Genomic DNA, 23,275 nt, shown 5'->3' with positions numbered 1-23,275 from the left:
AGCTTAATCTATGAACACAGCTGGCTCTGAAGAGGTGTAACCCAATACTAGAACTGTTCTCTAAAAGAGCACAGTAACAACACAAAAAGCTATTGATTGATAAATATAAGGTTTGTGATGGAGAATATATGACAAAAATCAACAAAATAAATACAATTTGTGAACAACAGCCAGGAACTTCAGTCATTCTTGCAGTTATTAATGGTGACTGTCCTTATATTAGTATCTATATACTAATGGATTTATGTAGTTTGGCATTAGTAAATGCTGATTCTTTCATTGCTGAGGTATCAAGGCATGAGTAACTTTTTCTGGCAGCACTGAGACTAAAATGTTATATTGTGATTTACGAGATGTACACTATTCACAACCTCTGGGCAAATAAAAAGAAACTATTAAAGAAAAACAATGTTGAACTACATAATTATATGTATACTAATCATTAAATATGAGCACCACTTCTAAATGTGATTGGGGCCTGATTTCCTGTTGGTTGTTCTTGCTATTCTATAGGAAACAAAAGTGCAGATAATGATCTCTCACCTGCATGAGGGTGATGGAGGGATGCTGGTTGAATTATATTTGACCAGAAGGGCTCAACTCGAACCACTGAGTTCTATCACCTTATTCAGCCTCACATAGTGCTGCCTGAAAACTTAAATACACCTTCCAAACATATTATCAGTATAATAATAAATCACTTTTATTTGCCAGTATTTGTTTTTGGCGCTGGATAATTTAGTCTGTCATGTTTGAAAAATGCTCAAACATGTATCAGACAGGAACACAAGATACATTACTGCCGTACATCACACAGGGGAAACAATACACAGAAACATCCAAGTTATAAAAATAGAAAATACCAAAGTTCAATTTTAAAACACATGCTGTAATCATCCCACTAAATCATCTTGTCTGCATAATATAGATATTACATTATGAGCACACTCATACTCTCCTCCTGACAAATGTGTTTGTAACTCTTGAGTGCTGCAGGCTAACACACCTTACAGCTGTCACAGTGTGCAGTGTGCATCCCAGCTAGAGAGGCATTCACACACACACACTGCACCTGCCCTGCTCTGAATCACCTGATTACTAATCACCAGCACCTGTGCCTTATTTGCCCTCCCCCTATTTAAAGCCTATGGGTGCTCTCCCACAGTTCATTGCTTGCTGACAGCACCTAAGATGATGTCGCCTGAAGTATCCTTCTCTTTACCGTCACTATGCTGTGAGTCTTACTGCCGGCATATTTGTATATTTTGGTTACATTTTGCCGTTATCCAGCTTTGTGCCTTTGTGTTTATTACTATAGAGAATAAAAACTCTCCTAAACAGCACTCACATCTCACTCCCTCTGTGCCACTGTCACAAGAGCTTTTGTTTTGATACCTTTTGAAACTTTTGCATTAGTTTATTACTGGTTCTTCTTTGATGATGGTACCAGATACAAATATTATTTCATTTTTCTATAAAATATGCACTGTTTTTGATGTTTAAAATATTTTCTTTGTCTTTGGAGTCTTTTTTTGATTATTAATGCAGAAAGACATCATGGAACACAGGGGACAACAGGAGAATGTCTGGTTGTACAATAAAAATGAATAAAAATGAGACCGCAAGACTTCCTTCAGCCAATGAGAATTTATGGCCTGAGTAATGCAGTTTGGAGCATTCATCAATTTCTCAGAGCTGACACTGTATTTTATTGGCTAGGATTATCCAGAGTTAAACCAAACAGAGCCTGACAATGCAGGGATAGGTTTATTTTATAAGGTCATCATCACTTCACATCATCATAAGTACAGTACCAACATCAGTTTACTTTCCTGTTTAGCTGCTATCTGAGAGAATGATGTGAGAACAGTTTTAGACTTAGTGGTCATTGTGAATATAGACATAGAAAAAAACATACAAGCTTAAACTGACAGTGGCTGATAATACACTTCCTTTGTCGATAAGCTGCGACTCCTTTCCTGTTCCACATCGCACCTGGTTTCAACTGGCAGTTGGTTCTATCACAGGCCTCCTGGTCTCTGAGGGCAATATGGTGGTCCTTGTGATCGTCAATCCTTTATTGAAGATGGTGCAGTTTGTTCCACTGCACAAGAAACAGGCAAGCGGCTCTTCCACCACAGCTTTTGACAGTTCAGGCTGACAGAAGACAGTGTTTCAGATCGGGGAGTTCCATTCACCTTCTGGATATGGCAGGAGTTCCTGGGGAAGCTCATTGTAATGGTGAGGTTGACTTCAGACTATCACCCTCAGGCCAAGGGACTGTTAGAGAGAGCTAACCAGGAGCTATGAAAGTTCCTGTGCCTCCATTGCTAAGAGCATCCAGAAACCTGGGAGCACCTATCTCCCCTTGGCAGAGTATGTGCATAACACTCTCTGACACACAGTAACAGGGCTCACCCCCTCCTAGTTTGTCCTGGGATTCCATCCCCTGCTGTACCTTTGTAACCCCCCAACCTTAGATCAGCCTGCTGTTTACACATGGTGCCAGAGTGAGCAGGACCGTATACCATCCGCCACCGAATCAATGAGAACGTACATGGTCAGCTTGCCGGTGGGCAGCATCTCTGACCTGATGCCTGTGGTTGTGGGACCCATTGAGGAAGTCAACACAACTTCCTGTTCACAGCAGTTGCCATTGAAGCTTGAAAGATATTATGATAGCAGCATACGAGGTGAGTGCCATGCTGGACTCACAGCGTCAGTACTTGATTATTGCAGCCAGTACTTCATGGAGTGGGAAGGGAGGGATACAGAAGAGGGAAGCTGCATGACTGCATCTCAAATCCTGTCAGCCAAATCCATCCAAAGCAGAACTTTTTTGGCTGGGAGGGCCCCGCTCTCAGAGACCAAGAAGACCTCTGTGGGGGGATTACATTAGGCACCTAGCCGAAGGGACATGCCCACTACCACAGAAGGTCAAACACACACACACACACACACACACACACACACACACACACACACACACACAAAATGTCTCCCAATTCCAATCCACTAATTATTGATTACATGCACCTGTTCCTTGTTAGCCTTTTTGTTTCTCCCCCTATTTAAAGCCCACAGGAACACTAGTTCAGTGCTGTGCTTTATTTCTGTGCAAGTGTTTTTGCCTTTTTTTTTTGTTTTAGCTTTTTTCCCAGCTCACCTTTGTGTTTGTTTATTCATGGAGTACAAAAACACTCCAAATGTGCAATTGTGTCCTCCACCCTACACGAAACTGGCACAAGGCTATTTACAATAATAAATGTTTTATTTTTCAATTAATTCATATTTGCTAACTTGCCTTCTGCCCACATTCATATATGTTTGTGTGTGTTCATATAATATTCAATAATTTAGAAAATGACATAACATATTGAAATAATAAAGTTAATTTAGATTCATAAGAATATTTACAAATGCACAGGCCCTTCACCTTTAATCTGAAAACTTGGCCATGTTACTATCAAACTAGAAACATAAGGGTCAGGGGTTACAAATACATATTCAATACAGTTTTACTTTTCTATATTAAGTTTTAAGCTTTACAACCTATTTATTCAGTCAGTCACCCAGTTCTGAGCACATTGGTTCTCAAAAACGAATGTGGCACTTTATTGTTGAAGCTGGATTGAACCAGCAGAAACACAACATACCTTAAAGAACAGAAAGCAGATGAACAGGGAATAGAGACTTGGAGATTACAGAGCCACACAGCACCTCCTTTATAACACTGAATGTGCCAGTAAAGAGGTAATGTATCCAGACTTCATTTAGGATTATAGAAGGGAAGAGAGCTAATAATCTAGATGATAGTCAGTAAGAGCTGAACGTTTCACTTCAGAGTACACACTGTCTTCAGGCTGTCCTTTCTTCACCTGCCCTCTTTTGGTTTTCCTCTCATTGAAATGAATGGCAGCATAATTCAGCACTTCAGCATCATGTCGCTGTGGGAATGAACAACAATGTTTAGTGAACATTGCTGTTATTCAGATTCTTATTTAGAATATGACTACTAGTCTCAAACACAGAGACAGTGAGTTGCCTTCTCCTCCTCCTCTACAGCAGTGCAGTGTTGCATGTCTCATACATCTCCACCACAGTAGCTTCATGCATGTGTGTCAATGATGCTGTAATTAAACTACAGCTATAAACTATTTCAGCTCCACAGATATGAAATACAGAGGAAGCTGAGTTGAGCAAAGCTAGAAACATTCTTAGTAAAAGAAGTCAGATTTAAATACACATGTACGTAATACGAGATACAGCAGATGTTACCAAGGTAGGGCTGCATCACTAACGTCCACTGCTATCATATCTATGATTAGCATGTGGTTAAGCATCATAAGTATTTATATATTTAAATATGAGTTTTAATGTCAGCTGATGCATCGCACATATAACTATCATTTCAAACGGGAGGCATCTGTGATAATTATTTTATTAAAGCAAAGATACATGAAGAGACTTGCCTGAATAAGATGGGTTTGATGGACCACACCCTGTTCCTGCACTGTCAGGATTTTTTGGGGTTAACTCTGTATGCACTTCTCAATAAAACACAATAAAACAGTGTCGGGTCTTAAGTCATCTTGGTTTTCCTCACGTGTAAAAAAAACCACACATGCTTTATACAAATACCCTAGTATACTGCCGAAGAATTAACAAGTATTTTTATAAAATTTGTTTCTATAGCACTTTGAAGTCTACTATATAAAAACTATACAGATTTTAAAAAATAAATTTTCTTATTAAGAAAATAACTGTGGCTTTGACTTTAAGATTATGTGTTTTGTGCTTCAGTTATAGTCCAGTTTTAAATATAAAGAAATTTGAAGGTATTAGTTTAATTACCTGTATCTGTCCAATACCTGTCAAAGGTAGCAGAAGTGAAGTTAACCTTTGTTCCGTCTGTCACTCCACAGAAGTACAATCCTTCATCTTCTTCAGTAGCATGTAGAATAGTCAGAGATATTCTGTCATCCTTCCAATTCATTATGAATCTGGAGTTGTTGAATGGAAATGAAAGTATGCCGGCTTTATCTTTAAGCACTTTTCCCACTTGCTGAAGCTCCTGTTGCCATCTGAGCTTGAACCAAAAGCAAACAGTATTTTCTTTGAATGTGCAGTAATGAGTGATATTCTTCCCATGTTCAGTCTGGACTGCTCATTTAAAAGGCTTTGTAGTTTGAACTGGACCTATAAAATAAAACCGAGCCAGAATTAATAAGAAAACAATGTGGAGAAAATTGAATCCAAAATAAATAAGGCATTCTTATTATTAATCCAATATCAGAAAGAACAGTAAAAAATGTAATTATAAATGCTGGTAAAAATTTGGAACCGTACATGTCTTGTAGAGAAAAAATATAAGTATCCAAGACTGGTATCATCATTGCAGCGTAACGGATAGACCCCAGAGGACAGTTTGAAAAGAAGCAACTGGCAAAATAAATAAAATTCATCAGCTTTCCATTCTCATGACTCAAAATCTCATTGGCTAGAAAATGTCGCAAGTCTTTTTCTGTCCTGTAGTCTTACAACCACGTTAGGCCACATGCAGGGTCTGATCTCTTTAAAACATGATAAGCCCAACATCCATGTAACTTAAAGTAACAGAGCACCACTTGAAGAAAGTGGTGATATGACATTCTTGTTTACAGTATTCAAAATTACTATAAATGTATTATTATTATTATTATTATTATTATTATTATTCAGGTCTCTTTTTTTCTCCCTTTTTTAAGACAATAGAAGAGTATCTCCTCCTGTGCTACTGTCCTTTCAAACCAAACCTGATGAAACATTATTGACTAATGAGTACCACAGTGGCACTCAATAATTTATGGGACATTATTTAAAAGTGTATGATATCAGAGTAATTTAAAATGTTTTAGAATGTTTTTTTTTTATTTAATTTTAGAGAAAGAGACAAAACAACAAGAATTATATTCTGCAATTATGAACTGTAGACATCTATGTTAGGATTATGACATTTGGAATTTTATGTTAGGATTATGAACATCTTTTGGTACAACCCGGCCTAGGCTGTGAGGCCGTAACAACAAAAAAGAAATGTAAACATATAACAGAATGTAAGTTGTAAAAAGTGAAGAGCAACAAAACAAACAGAAGCCCAAATGGAAGCCTGTTGTATTTCACAGTAGATATTAATTATAAACAATCTTACTGGTGCAATGTCTTCAGGAGTGACCCAAAAGAAGAAACAAACAAAAGAAGCATACAACAGAATTTCCTAACTTCCTGACACATAAACAGAGGCAGAACCCACACCCAACAAAAATGCCAATCACTCTCTATCACCAGTATCTGACACCAAAGAACCAAAGAACAGTATTTATGCTCTTTATACAATATCTATATACAACAGCTACCAAAGCAGGAGGGGCAAAACCAAAGAACGAAGTCCAAAAATGGGGAAAACAAGGTCATTCCCAAAGTCATATAAAATGTTTACCACAAGCCAAACAAACCAACAAATTCCAAACTAACAACACCATCTCTTCTCTCTTCTCTTATTCCTTCTCTCTTGTGGGAGGGGCCATTAAATAGCAGCATTTCTCTTGAAAACCCGGAGAGGAATGGGGCGGAGTCTCAAATGGAGGGAAATCCTGGCACTGAACCTCCAACACATAAACTCACACACATCCATTTTTCTGTAACACTTTGCTTGTGGAATTTTGTTTTAGTATCTGTAAACTAGCAGCAGCTGTGAAGGAATTATCAGAAGTAGCTGATAGGACTAATCAGTGGTTGTGGAGAGTGTAGGTTAGATGGGGAAATGCATAAAGGTGGAATGACTGAGGTGTTCAGTGTTTCAGGTACATGGAGGACTGGACAGATGAGTGGGATGTTGTGTCATGTCATTGTTAACATTGTAGATCCAAATGAGCATGCATTAACAGTGCCAGAGAGACCTGTATGGACCTGCTGTGTTGGGGAATGCTTGGTGGTGTAATAAAATTATTATGGACCTGATGACACTAACTATGCATTAACCATACCAGCAGGTATGGGTAAAGTCACGGGGGGGCAAAAATGGGTTTTACAGGTTAGGAAGTTATTGGATGCATGGGGCATAGTAGTGAGTAAGAATTTGGAGAGTATTGTTGTTTTTGCTGGTGGTTTACAGTGTAAAGCCCATATGTTACAGGTGGCACTGATTACACATTAACTGTGTCAGTGGGGCTGGGTTTGACTGAAAACTTTAATAAATATCCAATTGACTGTTCTTTTTTAATTTCAAATTGTCTTGTTTTTTTTTGTTGGTTTTTTTTTGTTATTTGTTAGTACAAGGTCTTGACAATATGAGTTCCTAGGCTGTTGTTAATGTCGGTAACTGTTTTCTTAATTTAAGTGTTTCTTGCCTAAGCATTAGCATTATTTTAGTAAAACACCACCCTGCAATTCCACCCTGCAATTGCAAATAGGAAGTGTATCAGACACTATCAGTCAAAACTTGTGTGTGTGTGTTTTTTTTCTGTCTATATTCACAGTGACCACAAAGTCTAAAACTGTGTTCTCACACCATTCTCACAGAAAGCAGCTAAAGAGGAAAGCAAACAGAGGTTGGCACTGTACTTGAGACAACGTGATCTGAGTATGGTAGGATGACCTTATAAAATAACCCTATCCCTGCACTCTCAGGCTCTGTTTGGTTTAACTCTAGATGTCCAGACCAATGAAATACAATGTCATGTCTTAAAAATTGATGAATGCACCAATCTGAATTATTCAGGAGATACATTCTCACTGGCTGGATGAAGTCTTCAGGTCTTGTTTATCTTATTTGGCCTTTACTGTAAAACTAGAAGTTCCCCTTTAGTTCCCTGTGTTTCATGATGCTGTACTGCCTTAATGATTAAAAAGTCTCCTGAGATGCTTAAAAAATAAAAAAAGAAAAGGAAAGAAAATAATCTGTAACCTTTTTAAACATTAAATGTAAAATGTTTATATTATACAGATGAATGAAATTATCATTGTACCTGGAGCCATTATAAAACCAGTTATAACCTGAAAAATAATTTCAAAACTAAACACAAACAAAATATCTAAGGTGTGTTAGCGTGCTGAATTCAAGGGTAAAAAAACACATTTGTTAGGAGAAGAGTATGAGTGTACTCATAATGTAATATTTATATTACTCAGACAATATGATTTAGGTGGATTAGTACAGGATGTATTTTTAAATTGCACTTTGGTATTCTCTACTTTCAACTCACTGGTTCCACCACCCTGTTTCCAGTGAGAGATCATTATCTGCACTTCTGTTTTCCATAGACTAGCAAAAAATAACCAACAGGAAATTGTATTTGTATTTGTGCTTTTTCTGCAAGAGTGCAAACCTTTAACTGAAGTGTGACTAAATCAGATACAAGTCTCAGGTCATGTAAGGTCATGTGTCACAGGGCCTCCCCACCTGCAGTCTCCATCTCTTTTGTTTATGTTATACATTTATGTTGCTTCTGTTGCATGTGTTATATGTTTAGGTTGTGTGCCACACCTCGCAGAGGTGGCAAGTGTTGAGTTTTATTCACCTGTTTGTTATGTTGTTACGATGTCCCTTTATAAGGCCTTCCTGTTAGTATGACAGACTGTCGGTCATTGATGTTGCTTTGGCATTCATTAGTTCATGTTTGTGCACGTTGATGTTCTTTTTCATTTTCATCACACCCTTCAGTCGGAGACAATAGCTTCCCACCTTGACGCATAATCGTTGCATGTGACAGCATGAAAAATGTTCAGTTCAGACTGCCAGAGTACATGATCTCAGACTGGTGGGGTACAATGCATATGGTGGGTCTGGCAGGAACTCCTGGACAAGCTCAACATAACAGTGAGCCTGACTCCATTTGAGTGTGTCCTAGGGTTCCTGCTGCTATGACCCTGGAACTCTCCACCCTCCTGTTTCACAGCAGTTCATTCCTGGTTGGAGAAGATGCACTGCAACCTGCAGAGTTCCATCTCAGCTTTCAAGAGGAAGGCTGATCAGGGAGAGTCCACCATCTGTCAGCTTCTCCAAAGAGGAGAAGACAGGCTTGAGAGTGAACGTTTGCCCGTAAGATATCCCGGTAAGGCTCAACAAGGTCACATAGTAGGTCAAAATAGTTGAGGTTCCTCTGCATTTTATGTGTCCTCTGTAAAGCCTGTCATAATAGGTCCTCTAGACAATGTTGATCTTGCTGTCGTCCATCCAACTCCAAGTGACATCGACGGAGGACCCTCCTACATGGTTCGTGCACACATCCTCAACTCCAGATGTGCAGAGTAGGGATTCAGTACCTGGTGGACTGGGAGGGGTATGGGCTTGAAGAAAGGAGCTGGATACCCTTACGACCTCGACTAGGCTTCAGGCTGTAACAGGACGTGTGAGGAAAATGGCAAATCAATTGTGTAATGGAAATGAAGTAAGACAGAAAGAGACCAAAGTAGTTCAATAATATACCATGTATTGTACAACAGACAGTGTGATTTATACAAGAGATAGTGTGACACCCACACTATAATGTCATGAGTGACCCAGGCCAAAATAACAAACAAATACACTCTAGAAACAAACAGACACTTACTAAACCTATAGAGACAAAAGAAAATACAAACACAACTACACTTACTCCCTAGGTGCAAAGTACAGAGCAAACCCACACCCCAAACAAAATGTCAGTCACTCCCTACTTACCAGTGAAATCAAGAAAAGGATCAAAGTGGAATATATACAAATATACAGTGGCAAAACTCACTATTAGAGCAAATTATATCCATTTGTTTCATATCAAAGAGGCACCTGACGTGTATCTTCCCCTATAAGCTAACCTCTATATCTAACCTCTCATAGGCTCTTTATTCTTACTATCGACAAAACTGAAAAGGCAATTTCTACAGATTCAGAAAATGTTTGAACCATTTTTCTAAACAACCATTAAACCATTTTTCTAAACAATGATTTTACTAATATCATTGTTTATACTGTTAAGTCAGATCCTAGATACCAGTTATCAACTCCTCCCACTGTGCTCTGCTGTGATTGCCATGTGTGCTCTTTGAGGGTTGGATTCCAGCCAGGGCCTGCCAGTACCCCCTCACCCAAAAGTGCCCACTGGGGCCAGACTGCCAGGATGGATGGGCACAGTGGGAGGAGCTGAAAAGTTTGGTATCCAGGATCTGACTCACCAGTATTGTTACGTCCTGTGTTCTTTTGGTGTGGCTGCATGTGTTCCCTACCAGATCCAGTTCCAGATTCCATTACAGAGTTCATGTTTGTAGCAAATTAGGAGACAAGACTTCGCCCAACCTGAGGAGTAATAAAAGGAGGAAGAAGCTATGGAGGGGAAGGCAGTGATATGATATTTGAGTTGATGTATGACCTTGCTTCTCATATTGACTTTGCTCTAATAGTTAGTTTTGCCACTGTATATTTGTATATATTCCACTTTGATCCTTTTCTTGATTTCACTGGTAAGTAGGGAGTGACTGACATTTTGTTTGGGGTGTGGGTTTGCTCTGTACTTTGCACCTAGGGAGTAAGTGTAGTTGTGTGTGTATTTTCTATTGTCTCTATAGGTTTAGTGAGTGTCTGTTTGTTTCTAATGTGTATTTGTTTGTTATTTTGGCCTGGGTCACTCATGACATTATAGTGTGGGTGTCCCACTATCTCTTGTATAAATCACACTGTCTGTTGTACAATACACGGTATATTATTGAACTACTTTGGTCTCTTTCTGACTTACTTCATTTCCATTACACAATTGATTTGCCATTTTCCTCACACTTCCTGTTACGGCCTGAAGCCTAGGCGAGGTCGCAACAGTATCCAGCTCCTTTCTTCAAGCCCATACCCTTCCCAGTCCACCAGGTACTGAATCCCTACTCTGCACATCTGGAGTTGAGGATGTGTGCACGAACCATGTAGGAGGGTCCTCCGTCGATGTCACTTGGAGTTGGATGGACGACAGCAAGATCAACATTGTCTAGAGGACCTATTATGACAGGATTTACAGAGGACACATAAAATGCAGAGGAACCTCAACTACTTTGACCTACTATGTGACCTTGTTGAGCCTTACCGGGATATCTTACGGGCAAACGTTCACTCTCAAGCCTGTCTTCTCCTCTTTGGAGAAGCTGACAGATGGTGGACTCTCCCTGATCAGCCTTCCTCTTGAAAGCTGCGATGGACCTCTGCAGGTTGCAGTGCATCTTCTCCAACACTCTCTGACTCTCGCACAACCAGGAATGAACTGCTGTGAACCAGGAGGGTGGAGAATTCCAGGGTCATAGCAGCAGGAACCCTAGGACACACTCAAATGGAGTCAGGCTCACTGTTATGTTGAGCTTGTCCAGGAGTTCCTGCCAGACCCACCGTCTGCACTGTACCCCACTGGTCTGAGATGATATACTCTGGAAGTCTGAACTGAACATTTTTCATGCTGTCACATGCAACGATTATGCGACAAGGTGGGAAGCAATTGTCTCCAACTGAAGGGTGTGATGAAAACGAAAAAGAACATCAACGTGCACAAACATGAACTAATGAAAGCCAAAGTAACATCAATGACTGACAGTCTGTCATACTAACAGGAAGGCCTTATAAAGGGACATCGTAACAACATAACAAACAGGTGAATAAAACTCAACACTTGCCACCTCTGCGAGGTGTGGCACACAACCTAAACATATAACACATGCAACAGAAGCAACAGAAATGTACAACATAAACAAAAGAGATGGAGACTGCAGGTGGGGAGGCCCTGTGACACATGACCTAACATGACCTGAGACTTGTATCTGATTTAGTCACACTTCAGTTAAAGGTTTGCACTCTTGCAGAAAAAGCACAAATACAAATACAATTTCCTGTTGGTTATTTTTTGCTAGTCTATGGAAAACAGAAGTGCAGATAATGATCTCTCACTGGAAACAGGGTGGTGGAACCAGTGAGTTGAAAGTAGAGAATACCAAAGTGCAATTTAAAAACACATCCTGTACTAATCCACCTAAATCATATTGTCTGTGTAATATAAATATTACATTATGAGTACACTCATACTCTCCTCCTAACAAATGTGTTTTTTTACCCTTGAATTCAGCACGCTAACACACCTTAGATATTTTGTTTGTGTTTAGTTTTGAAATTATTTTTCAGGTTATAACTGGTTTTATAATGGCTCCAGGTACAATGATCATTTCATTCATCTGTATAATATAAACATTTTACATTTAATGTTTAAAAAGGTTACAGATTATTTTCTTTCCTTTTCTTTTTTTATTTTTTAAGCATCTCAGGAGACTTTTTAATCATTAAGGCAGTACAGCATCATGAAACACAGGGAACTAAAGGGGAACTTCTAGTTTTACAATAAAGACCAAAAGAGATAACCAAGACCTGAAAACTTAATTCAGCCAGTGAGAATGTATCTCCTGAATAATTCAGATTGGTGCATTCATCAATTTTTAAGACATGACATTGTATTTCATTGGTCTGGACATCTAGAGTTAAACCAAACAGAGCCTGAGAGTGCAGGAATAGGGTTATTTTATAAGGTCATCCTACCATACTCAGATCACGTTGTCTCAAGTACAGCGCCAACCTCTGTTTGCTTTCCTCTTTAGCTGCTTTCTGTGAGAATGGTGTGAGAACACAGTTTTAGACTTTGTGGTCACTGTGAATATAGACAGAAAAAAAAAAACACACATACAAGTTTAGACTTATAGTGTCTGATACACTTCCCATTTGCAATTGCACGGTGGAATTTGTTTTACTAAAATAATGCTAATGCTTAGGCAAGAAACACTTAAATTAAGAAAACAGTTACTGACAATAACAACAGCCTAGGAACTCATATTGTCAAGACCATGTACTAACAAATAACAAAAAAAAAACAAAAAACAAGACATTGAAATTAAAAAAGAACAGTCAATTGGATATTTATTAAAGTTTTCAGTCAAACCCAGCCCCACTGACACAGTTAATGTGTAATCACTGCCACTTGTTACATATGGGCTTTACACTGTAAACCACCAGCAAAAACAACAATACTCTCCAAATTCTTACTCACCACTATGCCCCATGCATCCAATAACTTCCTAACATGTAAAACCCATTTTTGCCCCCCCCCCCGCGACTTTACCCATACCTGCTGGCAGGGTTAATGCATAGTTAGTGTCATCCGGTCCATAATCATTTTATTACACCACCAAGCATTCCCCAACACAGCAGGTCCATACAGGTCTCTCTGGGGAATAAGGCCATATCCAGCCTCACTGGCACTGTTAATGCATGCTCATTTGGATCTACAATGTTAACAATGACATGACACAACATCCCACTCATCTGTCCAGTCCTCCATGTACCTGAAACACTGAACACCTCAGCCATTCCACCTTTATGCATTTCCCCAACTAACCTCTGCTCTCCTCATCCACAACCATCCTTTCAGCTACTTCTGATAATTCCTTCACAGCTGCTGCTAGTTTACAGATACTAAAACAAAATTCCACAAGCAAAGTGTTGCAGAAAAATGGATGTGTGTGAGAGTATGTGTTCTAGGTTCAGTGCCAGGATTTCCCTCCATTTGAGACTCCGCCCCATTCCTCTCTGGGTTTTCAAGGCAAATGCTACTATTTAATGGCCCCTCCCACAAGAGAGAAGGAATAAGAGAAGAGAGAAGAGATGGTTTTGATAGTGTGGAAATTGTTGGTTTGTTTGGCTCATGGTAAACATTTTATATGACTTTTGTGTATGACCTTGTTTTCCCCATTTTTGGACTTCGTTCTTTGGTTTTGCCCCTCCTGCTTTGGTAGCTGTTGTATATAGATATTCTATAAAGAGCATAAATACTGTTCTTTGGTTCTTTGGTGTCAGATACTGGTGGTAGAGAGTGATTGGCATTTTTGTTGGGTGTGGGTTCTGCCTCTGTTTATGTGTCAGGAAGTTTTGAAAGTCTGTTGTATGCTTCTTTTGTTTGTTTCTTCTTTTGGGTCACTCCTGAAGACATTACACCAGTAAGATTGTTTAGAATTAATATCTACTGTGAAATACAACAAGCTTCCATTTGGGCTTCTGTTTGTTTTGTTGCTCTTCACTTTTTACAACTTACATTCTGTTATATGTTTACATTTATTTTTTGTTGTTACCGGGTTGTACCAAAAGATGTTCATAATCCAAACATAGAATTCCAAATGTCATAATCCTAACATAGATGTCTACAGATCATAATTGCAAAATATAATTCTTGTTGTTTTGTCTCTTTCTCTAAAATTAAACAGAAAAAAAAACACTTTAAAACATTTTAAATTACTCTGATGTCATACACCTTACAATAGTGTCCCATAAATTATTGAGTGCCACTGTGGTACTCATTAGTCAATAATGTTTCATCAGGATTGGTTTGAAAGGACAGTAGCACAGGAGGAGATACTCTTCTATTGGCTTAAAAAAGGAGAAAAAAAGAGACCTGAACAATAATAATAATAATAATAATAATAATAATAATAATAATAATACATTTATAGTAATTTTGAATACTGTAAACAAGAATGTCATATCACCACTTTCTTCAAGTGGTGCTCTGTTACTTTAAGTTACATGGATGTTGGGCTTAACATGTTTTAAAGAGATCAGACCCTGCATGTGGCCTAACGTGGTTGTAAGACTACAGGACAGAAAAAGACTTGCGACATTTTCTAGCCAATGAGATTTTGAGTCATGAGAATGGAAAGCTCATGAATTTTATTTATTTTGCCAGTTTCTTCTTTTCAAACTGTGTCCTCTGGGGTCTATCCGTTACGCTGCAATGATGATACCAGTCTGGATACTTATATTTTTTCTCTACAAGACATGTACGGTTCCAAATTTTTACCAGCATTTATAATTACATTTTTTTACTGTTCTTTCTGATATTGGATTAATAATAAGAATGCATTATTTATTTTGGATTCAATTTTCTCCACATTGTTTTCTGAATAATTCTGGCTCGGTTTCATTTCATAGGTCCAGTTCAAACTACAAAGCCTTTTAAACGAGCAGTCCAGACTGAACATGGGAAGAATTTCACTCATTACTGCACATTCAAAGAAAATACTGTTTGCTTTTGGTTCAAGCTCAGATGGCAACAGAAGCTTCAGCAAGTAGGAGAAGTGCTTAAAGATAAAGTCGGCATACTTTCATTTCCATTCAACAACTCCAGATTCATAATGAATTGGAAGGATGACAGAATCTCTCTGACTATTCTAAATGCTACTGAAGAAGATGAAGGATTGTACTTCTGTGGAGTGACAGACGGAACAAAGGTTAACTTCACCTCTGCTAACTCTGACGGGTATTGGACGGATGCGTCCAATACAGGTAATTAAACTAATACTTTAAAACTTCTTTACATTTAAAACTGGACTATAACTGAAGCACAAAACACATAATCTTAAAGTCAAAGCCACAGTTATTTTCTCAATAAGAAAATTTAAAAAATATTTTTTATATAATCTGTATAGTTTTTATATAGTAGACTTCAAAGTGCTGTAGAAACACATTTTATTAAAATACTTGTTAATTCTTCAGCAGTATATTTGGGTATTTGTATAAAGCATGTGTTTTTTTTTTTTACACGTGAGGGAAACAAAGCTGACTTAAGACCCGAGACTGTTTTATTTTGTTTTATTGAGAAGTGCATACAGAGTTAACCCCCAAAAATCCTGACAGTGCAGGAACAGGGTGTGGTCCATCAAACCCATCTTATTCAGGCAAGTCTCTTCATGTATCTTTGTTTTAATAAAATAATTATCACAGAAGCCTCCCCTTAGAAATGATAGCTATATGTATTTTAAGGAGGTTCGAAAAAATAACCTAGTTTAACCATATAAATGACAGTAGGATATACTTAGATCTTAGAATATTTGTTTTATATTTATCAGATTATCAAGGATTATACAAATCAGTTCATCAGCATTCAGAAGTAGAATCAGTTCCCCAAGCAACAGTGGACTCAAGCCTTATTTTGTCCAGTACAGAATTATGTGCACACACACACACACACAAACATGTATGTATATATATGTGATGGGTGCTGTTTTGAGCATCAAAAAATTCACAGTACAAAGATGAACTCTTTACACGCAAAATTCCAGATGTGTAGGCAGAATAAAGCTTTGTTCATTTAAACTTTTATATCTTTATTCTAATTCATGGTATAGTTGAAGTATTTGGTTAACGTCTGGAATCGTGGACACATACCACACACTTTTCACTTTAATTTGTATATAAAATTATTTTATAAAGATTGTTCTATAGAAAAGCCTGTGGGTCCTGTAGAGATCTGTCTTGGAGCAGTGCTGGGATTGTGTGTGGCTGTTATCATTGCTCAAGCCATAATCATTTGTAAGATGAAAAATTCTGAACACAGCAATGGTAAGTGTTCATAAAGGGCAGGGGGCCGTTATTCTAATTCATGCCTTCATACTATTTTTATTTTTTATATGTTTATCTTACAGGTAATATTCCATGATCCAGTTACAATTAATGATGTATTTTTCCCTACCACAGAGAGACCTCAACAAGTGAGTGTGATGGAGAAAACCACCAGTCAGGTACAACTTGTGCAGTTGCACGTTCATGCCATTATTGGGAAACCTTCTTTCTCCAGGTTTACGCTCTTCATCTAGGATGTGCGATGCATCAGCTGACATTAAAATTCATATTTAAATATATAAATATTTATGATGCTTAACCACATGCTAATCATAGATATGATAGCAGTGGACGTTAGTGATGCAGCCCTACCTTTGTAAAATCTGCTGTATCTCGTATTACGTACATGTGTATTTAAATCTGACTTCTTTTACTAAGAATGTTTCTAGCTTTGCTCAACTCAGCTTCCTCTGTATTTCATATCTGTGGAGCTGAAATAGTTTATAGTTGTAGTCTAATTACAGCATCATTGACACACATGCATGAAGCTGTTGTGGTGGAGATGTATGAGACATGCAACACTGCACTGCTGTAGAGGAGGAGGAGAAGGCAACTCACTGTCTCTGTGTTTGAGTTTAGTAGTGGTATTATAAATAAGGATCAGAATTACAGTAATGTGCACTAAACATTGTTGTTCATTCCCATAGCCACATGATGCTGAAGAGCTGAATTATGCTGCCATTTATTTCAATGAGAGGAAAACCAAAAGAGGGCAGGTGAAGAGAGGACAGCCTGAAGACAGCATGTACTCTGAAGTGAAACGTTCAGATCTTATGGACTATCATCTAGATTATTAGCTCTCTTCCCTTCTATAATCCTAAATGAAGTCTGGATACATTACCTCTTTACTGGCACATTCAGTGTTATAAAGGAGGTGCTGTGTGGCTCTGTAATCTCCAAGTCTCTATTCCCTGTTCATCTGCTTTCTGTTCTTTAAGGTATGTTGTGTTTCTGCTGGTTCAATCCAGCTTCAACAATAAAGTGCCATATTTGTTTTAGAGAACCACTGTGCTTAGAACTGGGTGACTGACTGAATAAATAGGTTGTAAAGCTTAAAACTTAATATAGAAAAGTTAAACTGTATTGAATATGCATTTGTAACCCCTGACCCTTATGTTTCTAGTTTGATAGTAACATGGCCAAGTTTTCAGGTTAAAGGTGAAGGGCCTGTGCATTTGTAAATACTCTTATTAATCTAAATTAACTTTATTATTTCAATATGTTATGTGTCATTTTCTAAATTATTGAATATTATATGAACACACACATACAAAAACATATATGAATGTGGGCAGAAGGCAAGTTAGCAAATATGAATTAATTTAAAAATGAAACATTTATTATTGTAAATAGCCTTGTGCCAGTTTCGTGTAGGGTGGAGGACACAATTGCACATTTGGAGTGTTTTTATACTCCATGAATAAACAAACACAAAGGTGAGCTGGGAAAAAAGCTAAAACAAAAAAAAAAATGGCAAAAACACTTGCACAGAAATAAAGCACAGCACTGAACTAGTGTTCCTGTGGGCTTTAAATAGGGGGAGAAACAAAAAGGCTAACAAGGAACAGGTGCATGTAATCAATGATCAAGTACTGACGTTGTGAGTCCAGCAGGGCACTCACCTCATCTTAATATCTTTCAAGCTTCAATGGCAACAGCGGTGAACAGGAAGTTGTGTTGACCTCCTCAATGGGTCCCACAACCACAGGCATCAGATCAGAGATGCTGCCCACCGTCGAGCTGACCATGTACGTTCTTATTGATTCGGTGGCAGATGGTGTATGGTCCTGCTCACTCTGCTGGCACCACGTCTAAACAGAGCCTGCATTGTCAGGCTCTGTTTGGTTTAACTCTGGATGTCCTGGCCAATAAAATACAGTGTCAGCTCTGAGAAATTGATGAATGCTCCAAACTGCATTACTCAGGACATAAATTCTCATTGGCTGAAGGAAATCTTGAGGTCTTATTTTTATCCATTTTTATTGTACAACCAGACATTCTCCTGTTGTCCCCTGTGTTCCATGATGTCTTTCTGCATTAATAATCAAAAAAAGAGTAGAAAGACAAAGACAATATTTTAAACATCAAAAACAGTGCATATTTTATAGAAAAATGAAATAATATTTGCATCTGGTACCATCATCAAAGAAGAACCAGTTATAAACTAATGCAAAAGTTTCAAAATGGTATCAAAAACAAAAGCTCTTGTGACAGTGGCACAGAGGGAGTGAGATGTGAGTGCTGTTTAGGAGAGTTTTTATTCTCTCTAGTAATAAACACAAAGGCACAAAGCTGGATAACGGCAAAATGTAACCAAAATATACAAATATGCTGGCAGTAAGACTCACAGCACAGTGAAAGTAAAGAGAATGATACCTCAGGCAACATCATCTTAGGCACTGTCAGCAAGCAATGAACTGTGGGAGAGCACCCATAGGCTTTAAATAGGGGGAGGGCAAATAAGGCACAGGTGCTGGTGATTAGTAATCAGGTGATTCAGAGCAGGGCAGGTGCAGTGTGTGTGTGTGAATGCCTCTCTAGCTGGGATGCACACTGCACACTGTGACAGGTGTGTTAGCCTGCAGCACTCAAGAGTTACAAACACATTTGTCAGGAGGAGAGTATGAGTGTGCTCATAATGCAATATATATATATTATGCAGGCAAGATGATTTGGTGGGATGAGTACAGCATGTGTTTTAAAATTGAACTTTGGTATTTTCTATTTTTATAACTTGGATGTTTCTGTGTATTGTTTCCCCTGTGTGATGTATGGCAGTAATGTATCTTGTGTTCCTGTGTCATACATGTTTGAGCATTTTTCAAACATGACAGACTAAATTATCCAGCGCCAAAATCAAATACTGGCAAATAAAAGTGATGTATTATTAAACTGATAATATGTTTGGAAGGTGTATTTAAGTTTTCAGGCAGCACTATGTGAGGCTGAATAAGGTGATAGAACTCAGTGGTTTGAGTTGAGCCCCTCTGGTCAACAGGAAATCAGGCCCCAATCACATTTAGAAGTGGTGCTCACATTTAATGATTAGTATACATATAATTATGATGTTGTTCAACATTGTTTTTCTTTAATAGTTTCTTTTTATTTGCCCAGAGGTTGTGAATAGTGTACATTGCGTAAATCACAATATAACATTTTAGTCTCAGTGCTGCCAGAAAAAGGTACACATGCCTTGATACCTCAGCAATGAAAGAATCAGTATTTACTAATGCCAAACTACATAAATCCATAAGTATATAGATACTAATATAAGGACAGTCACCATTAATAACTGCAAGAATGACTGAAGTTCCTGGCTGTTGTTCACAAATTGTATTTATTTTGTTGATTTTTGTCAGAATTCTGCCAAGCATATATTCTCCATCACAAACCTTATATTTATCAATCAATAGCTTTATGTGTTGTGTTCAAGTTCTTATTGTGCTCTTTTAGAGAGCAGATCTATTATTGGATTACACCTCTTCAGAGCCAGCTGTGTTTATAGATTAAGCTTTTGACTAAACTGGAATTTCAGTGGTGATTCAGTGATTCATGGTAGTGGCAATTTTGAAAAAGGTCATTACAGGAAACCAAAACTCACAGTGATGTACAGACTCCCAGCTTTGCTGTCTTCATAGAAAAAAAGAACACAAAAAAATTTGATAAATTTGTAATTTTTACTTAAAGATTTTTAGTCGTTGAACTGTCCATTTGACTGATGGTACCTGAGTACTTGACTAGTAATCAGAAGGTTGCCAGTTTAAGTCCATCACCAGGTTACCACTGTTGGGCCCATGAGCAAGACCCTTAATCCTCAATTGCTCAAACTGTCATCAGCCAGAGTTGTAAGTCACTTTGGATAAAAGTGTCAGGTAAATGATGTTGGTCTAAGTGTGTCTTTTGTAATTGATTTTGGTTTGTAATTGTTCTGGGTTTTAAAAAAGCCTACCTCTACACTTCCTGTTGTCAGTATCACACATCCAGTTGGCTTGTGTTAGTACAGTTGGGCATGCATGACAATTCAGATAGGAATTATTCACATATATATCAAGTGTAAACATAAGTTGTGTGTACATAAGTCTGTGTTTGTTGGTGAAGTGGGACATGTACAGACAGTCAGTGTTTCTCTCTCACACAACAGACGGGAGAGTTTGGTATGTCTAATCAGGGCCTGATTTTGTAGGATGAATTACAGGTATCTCCATCTCAGGACTTTGGGTTTTTGTGAATAATGGTGTTGTAGAGAATGGCTGATTTATCACTGAACCAAGTGAGTTTGCCTGTTTTGTTATATAACTCGCATGTACTCAAACAGGCCAGAATGTCACATGGGTATACTGATTTTCTGGATGCCCTGTTTTCTGCATCTTGTCCTCAGAGACCTGTAATGCAGCATAACAGAACTCTTTAGTACTGGGATCCTTTTCACACAAACAAGGGACGTTGTGTTGCAGCCCCGTAGGTACCAAAGAAAAAAAGTGCAACTCAGCTGGGTGAATTTGGTTCAATTAAAACTGATTCAGGTACAGTGACACAAGCCTATAGTAGCATACCTGGCCTTATGGTCTCTCTTCCTCTTTGATGCTCTCTGACAGTTGTTTTGCCTTGAAATTCATGAAAAAGGATACAGATGTCAGATATTCAACAAAGTGATAATAAATCACTGACAGTTTTGTTGACATGAATTAACTTGCCTTTGCAGCTCTTCCTTGTCCAGCTGCTGGAGCAAACAGTGAGATTCCAGGCTACAGACACAGCCAGTGCCAGACCCATGCTAATGACCAGCACACCATGGTGGTAGTGAATATCTACAGCATGTAACAGATATGCATAAGGAGGATAGTGTTGTACAAAAGTAGATGAAGCTTTCATGGAAAAACTAGAGACAAAATAATCATTCATAGCTTATGTGAACGGAAAGAACAAGATACAGTGCAGGATGCAAGTTCGAGTCAGGTATTTTAGGGTAAACAAAACAACAGAGCAAACAGAACACAAACGGAATGAAACTATAACAAAACTTACACGATAAAACATGACAGTATTTAACAGCAGTAATAAGTGACAAACACAAGCAAAATATGTGTAACAAGGCAGAGACAACAAGACCTGACAAGAAATACTAGAACACGTAAATATATGATATAGTGAAAAAGAAACAACACCTGGAAATGATAATGTAGGGGGAATGACAACACAGGACGAAAACAGTATCAGAACATATAGCTGGATGCCATGGTAACTGTGACAGGTTAATCTATTGTACAATAAGTCTTATACATTTAGTTACTTATGTGCATGCAAGTGTGTATGAATGTGTGCAACAGCTCATGCCAGCCATGCTAGTATGAATATTTCAGAAACTGCATTTCTGCTGGGATTTTCACATGATATTAATTTAGGAAACTTAAGAAAAAAAAAAACAGTTTACACTCTTGGAAGTTTAGAACCCCACAGAATGAATGTTATAATTTAAACAACTATTGTATCTAATATATGGTTGTACAGCTGATGAAGGACCTCTGTGTACTTTACTACAACATCTTCATCATTCTCTCTCTCTCTCTCTCTCTCTCTCTCTCTCTCTCTCTCTATATATATATATATATATATATATATATATATATATATATATATATATATATATATATATAAACTATAACTTTTATAACTATAAAACAAATAACAAATATGGTAGGCTCTTAGTTTATCTTCCTTTAAATGGTTGAAATAGCATTTTCTGGAAAAGGAACATCCTTCATGAAAAGCTTGTGACTATCATATAGAACCTTGAAGGGTAGGCATCTGTGATAATTATTTTATTTAAAGCAAAGAGATGGATTTGATGGATCACACCCTGTTCCTGCACCATCAGGATTTTTTGGGGTTAAGTCTGTATGCACTCATCAATAAAACACAAACATTCTCAGGTCTTAAGTCATCTTGGTCTCCCTCACAAAAAAAATATGTGTACTAGTGTACTACTGAAGAATTAGCAGGTATTTTTATAAAATGTGTTTCTTATAGCACTTTGAAATCTACTATATAAAAACTATACAGATTATAAAAATCATTGTATTTATTTTTTTAATTTCATAATTAAGAAAACTACTGTGGCTTTGACTTTAAGATTATATGTTTTTTGTGCTTCAATTATAATCCAGTTTTAAATGTAAAGAAGGTTGAAAGTCGTAGTTTATTTACCTGTCAGAGTAATCAGAGTATTATTATTATTATTATTATTATTATTATTATTATTATTATTATTATTATTAAGAGTAACTTAAAACATTTTTAAAGTGTTTTTTCACATATTTAATTTTATAGAAAGAGACAAAACAACAAGAATTATATTATGCGGTTATGAACTGTAAAAGTCTATGTTAGGATTATGAACTGTAGAAGTGTATGTGAGGATTATGAACTGTGGAATTCTATGTTAAGATTATGAACTATAGAAGTCAATGTAAGGATTATGAACATCTTTTGTTATGACCCCGTCTAGGCTGTGAGGCCGTATGATGGAAAAAGAAATGTAAACGGCTAACAGAATGTAAGTTGTAAAAAGTGAACAGCAACAAAACAAACAGAAGCCCAAATGAAAGTCTCCTTTTTGGTGTATTTCACAGTGGATATTAATTACAAACAATCTTACTGGTGCAATGTCTTCAGGTGTGATCCAGGCCAAAAGAATAAACAAAGCCCACAGTAATGAAATGATTATTTACTGTATTTTTCTAACAATGAAAATAATAATATAAGAGACTTTTCTAACTTCCTGACACGTCACGGAAC

This window comes from Electrophorus electricus, chromosome 12 (genome assembly GCF_013358815.1).
Source record: "Electrophorus electricus isolate fEleEle1 chromosome 12, fEleEle1.pri, whole genome shotgun sequence".
NCBI classification, from domain to species: Eukaryota; Metazoa; Chordata; class Actinopteri; order Gymnotiformes; family Gymnotidae; genus Electrophorus; species Electrophorus electricus.
This window is presented reverse-complemented; position numbering follows the sequence as displayed.